The sequence below is a fragment of the Pseudorasbora parva genome, chromosome 11 (genome assembly GCF_024679245.1).
Source record: "Pseudorasbora parva isolate DD20220531a chromosome 11, ASM2467924v1, whole genome shotgun sequence".
Classification (NCBI taxonomy): Eukaryota; Metazoa; Chordata; class Actinopteri; order Cypriniformes; family Gobionidae; genus Pseudorasbora; species Pseudorasbora parva.
In genome coordinates this window covers 36,803,371-36,810,497 of record NC_090182.1, presented here as the reverse complement: position 1 = coordinate 36,810,497, position 7,127 = coordinate 36,803,371, and the positions used below count along the sequence as shown (strand labels likewise).

The 7,127-nt window shown below is 37.7% G+C and overlaps 1 long non-coding RNA gene across 1 annotated transcript; it reads left to right on the top strand.

Moving 5' to 3' along the window:
• The first annotated feature begins 3,164 nt into the window (after positions 1-3,164).
• Positions 3,165-6,737, top strand: LOC137092390 (uncharacterized). Its single transcript, XR_010908264.1, has 8 exons — positions 3,165-3,488; positions 3,835-3,883; positions 3,983-4,072; positions 4,187-4,249; positions 4,329-4,639; positions 4,755-4,912; positions 5,023-5,118; positions 6,101-6,737. It is a non-coding gene; the product is annotated as an uncharacterized lncRNA (long non-coding RNA).
• The last annotated feature ends 390 nt before the right edge of the window (positions 6,738-7,127 follow it).

The following is a 7,127-nucleotide window of genomic DNA, read 5'->3' as shown; positions in this document are numbered from 1 at the left end:
AGAACATTTTGATGTTTGAATTTTTCAAATAAACAAAATTAACAATATCTAAATCACCACAAACATTAATAGTAACAATAATAAGAATTAGGAAACATTTCAATAGAACTATTAAAATCCAAACTTGTGTATTTGTGTGCACGCTGCACGCACATGCATGGTCTCCTTGGAAAAAAGTAATTCGCTACAAAACAAAAATAATTAATAGAGTGAAATAAGGTGCCGATACTTGACTTTTAAGTAGGCTGTTAACCATGTATTATTGACTAAATATAATCATACGTTTACAATGATGCTGATCATATATGATTTTCAAAAAAGGCATTTGTGGGAAATACAATCCCCTCTGAAGTTCGTCAAATCTGTGATGCTATGCATCCATTTACTCATTCCTCAGAATTGTTCTCTTCTTGCCTTCCTGGATGCAAAGTCATTTATAACCACATCATATGAGATCTGGCTGCTTATCTGGTGATTGATGCTAATCATTGCCATTCCGCTCAGGCGTTCCTGACACATGGAGGACCTCAGGAAGGTTTTTATGAGTTTAAGCTTAGAGAAGCTTCTCTCTGCAGTTGCCACTGTCACTGGAAGAGTGCAGGCTATCCTCAGCGCTACCCAAAGATCTGGGTATAACTCACACAGCCCCCTTTCGTGTATATAAATAAGAAGCTCCAACGCTGTCGTGACTTCTTTGGGAAGCTCTGGAAGGCTCTGCATCTCCATGGCTAGCTCTCTCCATTCAATATCTCGGTCTTTTCTGCAGGTGAGTGTTTTTACGAGCTGGGCACATTGCTCTTTAAGTAACTCTTCATCCAGTTTGTGGAAGTTTAGGAGCACTCTGAATGTATCTTTTACTTCACCCATTGACTTGAATCGGTCCTCCAAAGACTGGATGCTACAGTCCACCACAACATTGAAAAATTCATTGCAGTAATCACTACCTCGTCAGCTGCCTCATAGGTAAAGCGCTTCTTTGTACTTCGCAAGCTCTTCTCTTTCAGCACTGCCTCAACATTCATGTTTTCACAGAGCTACAGTTGCCCTGTAGGTCTTTAGAGATGCTTTGGTTTTATTTATGAGATTTACTGCTATGTCTAGCTGCATGTTAACGGACTGAAGGAGTTTGCTAACTGTGTTAATTTTTGATAAAATGTCATACCAGACAACTGTGCAGATCTGGAACCTAAATGATCCAATTTCTTCAGCCAGGGACTGGGCCTCAATTCTAATCAAAGGGTCATTTGTCTTTTCCCTCACCTCAAGCAAAGCTTCCCTGACTTTGACGGTGTGGTAGCGTAAAGGCTCAATGCTATTAATTCGGCTTTCCCACCTTGTTTCGCTCCAGGCCTTGACAGTGAGGTCCACATGATCTTTTAAGATGGCCCACCTCTGGGATGCAGCAGCAAATAAGGTGTACAATTCTTCTTCAACAGCCTGGCCTGTGTCCCTTTATTTCGGCCTTTCATGTTGGCACCATTGTCATAAGATTGTCCTCTGCAGTCCTCAAAGGGAATGTTCAGCTCCTCTAACCTTCTTAGAATCAGTGTGGATAAGCCGAGTCCAGTTGATTCATGGGTTAATAGGAACCCCAGGAAGTGCTCTGATTTCTTGTGTGTTTTTAGGTTGACTGTACGGATCACAACAGACATCTTCTCCTGGTGGCTGACATCTGGAGTGCAGTCCAAAATCAGGGAAAAATAATTTGATTCCTTGATTTGAACCAAAATTGTACAGAGAATGGTGTCACTGATGCAAGCGATAAGCTCATTTTGTATTGTTTTCCCTAAGTATGTTGTGTGATTCACTCCACTGTCAATGCATTGTACATGCTCTTTTAAAACAGGATCAAATTTCGCCAGTAATTCCACTTCTTTTAAGAAGTTACCATTATTGTTGACATGTAACATATCAACAGATCCTCTATGTTCCTCTCTGCTAGAGATTGTATGATTGACACAAGCCTAATAAGGACCTCTCTCCACCTGTTTCTCTCTGCCTCTAAGAGTGACAATTCAGTCTGATCTATTGTCTCCCCTTTTCGTAGACGGACTTCTAGCTCCTTCCAAGACAGCACATTTTTAGCATGATCTGGGCTGTATGCATGTTGCTTAAGTAATGTGCCAATATTGATCCAGTCTTGTTGACCATCTGTACTGAGCTTTGTTGTTGATTTTTTTGAAAACAATTTACAACAAAAACAGTAGACAGCATTACTTTTCTGCGAATATGTTAACCAGCTTCTCTTTACCTTTTCACCATTTGTGAGAGATCGAAACATGAAATGATAGTGAAATCTCCTATCGTCTGATTGTCTTTTTGGAAATGTGAAGTGGTGGTCAACATGTGCTGGTCCTCTGCTAACCAGATCAATGCGCACGTTGTCATTAATGACTGTTGGCCAGTTAGCTGGGTCCAATGGAGGAGAAGAAAGAAAGCCAGGTGTGCTGGAAGGCATGGAAGTACTGCTCTCCACTTCAACAGGAGAAAGACCTATGGACAAGTTTAGCATTAAAAAAAGTCTTAATTTTAGTAAGTTGACATATGTTGGATGTTAGTTTTATAATTATTATTAATTTATTGTTGATATACGAGTAAACTTCGCTCCGCGAATCTGGCCGAGCATGACGTCCCATCACGCCTCAGTCTGAGCATCGAGTATAAACGAGGCACGCGCGCAGTCAGCGAGAGAGACAAGGAAAACACAAACATGCAAATGGAAATGATCCCGGCCTGAAATAATATCCAGCTAATTTTTTCTTTTTATCGTGCGATTACACTGTAAAAAATGAAATTGCCATTTGTCCAGTAAACAGTGCTTTTTGAATCCCATATATTAAGAATTGTTAATAACTGTGACTCTACATAAAAATACATGTTAGCTCAACAAAATTCTCCAAAATGTCACGCTACATATTAAACAAAGTTTTCTGGACAAACATTTTTGTGTTGAGCAGAAAACCTACGATCTAAATAGTTTGCGCATGCGTGATGAGCCAGAAAATCGCGCCGAAATGCACGGGGTTTCCTTCTCCATTTTGCACGGGTAGCTCCTCACTCGTTTTGAAGTTCGCTCATCCTCCTGCCTTTTCAAGGATCTAATATTGCCATACTTCAGTTGGTAAGTATTAATATTACTTTTCATTTCATGCATGCAATGAATTGCATATTCGCAAGCGGACAGTGTTATTGTTAGACATACGATTGGTTGTGTATTGTTAAAAGGCGTGTGGCCTAACATTTTTAATGTTTGTCACTGCTCAGATAAAGATTAGCTCATTAAAGTTCTTAATACAATAACGTTTCAATACAATAGCCAAGATTAAAAAAACTGAAATTAGCGAGTAATATGTTTGTTTAGCACGAGTATTCAAGTCCTTTATTGTTAGTTGAGGTTTTCTTTTCTTATTTGTCTCTAGGGGGCGCTGATAAACTGATATATCTGCGTTGAACCGCGTTTGTGAGAGAGGAAGACAGCGGAGGGTGAGGTAAGAACGTGTTATGTGTTAATGTTTAATTTGTAAGCTGCGCACACAATGTATGGATATATAAACTATTATGTAATGTTAAATGTATTTTAGCCGTTTCGATGTGCATTTTCGTCGTTACAAATCACACGCAGATGTATGTTTATGAGTGTGTTTAGAACGAAATATTTATTTATTTTTTAAACATTGAGAGCTATTCATCATATGATTTTAAATATGGGGCAAAGAAAAAAAGTGTAGAATAAGACTATGCTTAGCATTTTTTTGTTTATTTTATAATAATTTTTAATAATATAAGGTTGTGATGTTTACAATAGGTTCGAACTGATAATTTTCTATTTTCCAGAATGATCCAAATTGGATGTTGTTAGCATATTGTTGGATGCAACACTGAGGTATGCTGTATAAAGAAAGTTTCCACATTTGCACACTGTCTCACTGTCCACATATGTTTGTCTGCATGGAACTCAATTCTAAGAACATCCTTTATGCAGGACACTGCAATGGACAGCCTGAGTTCTTCAAGATAGCATGTTGCTCTGCTCTGCCAAAGTTTCCTTTATATCAGAACGACTCTCCACCTGGTAAATTGTGCATTTAAGATCTTGAACAAACAAACTTGTTGAGAGCATCTATGCTGACATGTTTGTCTTTTATACTGGTGACTTAACTGATTATCACCCTTTGATTTCATACAGTTTTGGAGAGCCTGTGTTTGTAACCCTGAGGACATATCTGCAGCACTGAATGCATATTTAATGGTATGTGGCAACTTTGTTTTTTTAACTTATTTTTAATTTATTAATTAAATAATTGAAATTGATTATTTTTGATAAACAGCCTTTTCTACTGTGAGTTGTCATATCCTCCACTGAAGCCCGGGCGAGTCAGGCTTCCGGAAGTGCCTGAATCAGTGGACTCTCTCAACAATATACTTCAAGTGAAGCTACTAAAAGGACCGTTTTTTCCCCCCTGCAATTTGAGGACTTTGCAACCTGTCGGAGATCTCAGAACTGCCCAATGAAAGAGCAGTCTTGCATATTCAGTGGTCCAACTCCTGTGGTCACTTGATGAAACCAACAGCCATCTCATCGTTTGGTACTAATAGTCTCAACACTTCTGAAGGGTCCTCCCACATTCTCTGCACAAAGGTATTATTTACAAACTGCTTAGAAATTGGCCTTTAACATTCCCCATACCAATTCTCTCATTTGATTTGAATTGTATTATTTATTGCATTAATACAAATTAATTGTTTATGAACAGGTTTTTGAGGAGTTTTTCAGAATCACCAACAAAGACCTTCTGGGAGACTTCATGGCAGCCATTGGCATGTACACACCAAAGCTCCTGAAACTTTACAGAGACAGAAAAGAGCTTTCGGACAGGACATGGATGCACTCCTAGAAATACTTCATGACAGGGTAAGTTCAATTTCAATGTTTTGATAGCTTGATCTATGATACTTTGGCTGATGATGAATATTATTTTTATACCTAAGCTATTTGGTTGTTTCTTTTGTATGTTTTTCTAGACAACAGACATAGATGATCACAGGAGGACTCCTGCTCTACAAGGCCTGCCTGTATTTCTTTGCGAGAACCCAGCCGAGCTATTCAAGAAGTGTAATGTACGTATCAGTCTTCAAAAGGCTTAAAGGGTTATTCCAAACATGTAAAGTCTGTCATAAATTACTTATCCTCTTGTCATTCCAAACCTGTAAGACTGTCATTAATTTTCAGAACACCAATGAAGATATTTGAAATGAAACCTGAGAGATTTCTGTCCCTCTATTGACAGTCTATGCAACTATCACTTTTCAAGCCCCAAAAGGTAGTAAAAACATTGAAGTAGAGTAGACCATGTGACTCCAGCTGTTTAACCTCAGTTTTGTGAAGTGACATGAATAAGAGAAAAAAAAAGTATTTTTTTTTTACATGCAGAGCAATTGCATCGCTAATCAAATTGAGGTTACGCCTCTGGAGTCAAATGGATTATTTTTATGTCTTTAATACCTTTCTGGGCCTTAAAAGTGGTTGTTGTATTGGCTGTCAATGGAGGGACAGAAATCATTCAGATTTCATAAAAAATATCTTAATTGCTGTTTTCAAGATAAAGGAAAGTCTTACGGTTTGGATCGAACTAAAAGTGAGTAAATAATGACAGAATTTAATTTTTTGGGTGAATTAACCATTTAAAGCAGGGATGTCCAAACCTGCTCTTCTATGGCTCCTACCTGGAAGTTTCTAGTAATCCTGTGGACCTTGATTATCTGGTTCAGATAAGTGTAGTTGGAGTTAAAGCTAAACTCATCAGCACAGTGACCCATAGAACAGGATTGGACACCCCTAGTTTAAACTCTCTCTCTTTGGTGTTTTCTGCTTATTTACTTGGTCATGCCATTTTTTGTGTTATCTGTCATATTATAATGTCCACTTCTGAATAAGGATTTCACATTATAAAACTATTTACCAATACAAAGTTTACAATTAGTGCATACAATTTATGTATTGCCAACCCCTCATCCCCACCCCCATCTTAATTAATTTGTTACAAAATTAGCTAATTCAATTCTAAACTAAAATATATTTCTTATTGTGTTTGTGTCACAGGAAACAAAAGCGGCCCCTGTTGACATTTTCTATGTGCTGGACGATAACACCCAAACCACATCACCATTTATCAAGACTTTTGCTGTTGTACTGGAAGGGGTTGTTCTGGAAGAAGTTTTCCTATCCTAAGACGATCCTAAGACTGGTAACAAAATGGTTGTGCGTGAGGCAGAGTTGGACCAGTGTTTCCAGTTCTTTTAATGTTTTAAAAAAAAGTTTCATTTGAGACATTCAAAATAAAAAACAAGCATTGAAGTTTTGTACGGACTGTTTAAATGGACAGTTTTACTCCAAAGACACTGTATGAAAACTGTGCATTGCAGTGTTGTGGATACGTTTTTTTTAATGTTTTTAATTACAGATTGCAAGCTCTTTTACAATGAAACACTGCACTCATATTGATAAGCCATAAAATAGTGAAACTGTTTAGAGTGTAAAAAAATAAGCATTTGTGTGAATATTTATTATTTATGGATCTGGCATTGAGTGACCTGTTTATCTTTGCTTTGTCCTAAAGATATTTTAAGCAAATTTGGACAAGTGTTAATTAAAGTGTAAGTTTGGCCAAAAATGAAAACCAAAAAGTCATTTACTCAACCTAGGTTGTTCCTAACTTGAATGTGTCTGTATTCTGTTGAACACAAAGGAAGATATTTAGAAGAATGTTGGTAACCAGACAGTTAACAGTAGCCATTGACTGTACTCTACATAGTATTTTTCCCCCCTACTATGTAAGCCAATGGGTGCCGTCAACTGTCTGGTTACCAACATTCTTCAAAATATCTTCCTTTGTGTTCAACAGAATACAGACACTTGCAAGTTTGGAACGACCTGCGTGTGGGTAAATGACAATTTTTTTCAATTTTGGGTGAACTATCCCTTTAGGAATTATTCTTTCCTGTAGCTTAAACAGTAGAGCGTGGCGCTAGCAACGCCAAGGCCATGGGTTCGATTCCCAGGGAAAGCAAGAACTGACAAAAATGTAAAATGTGTACCTTAAAATGCAATGTAAGTTGCTTTGGATAAA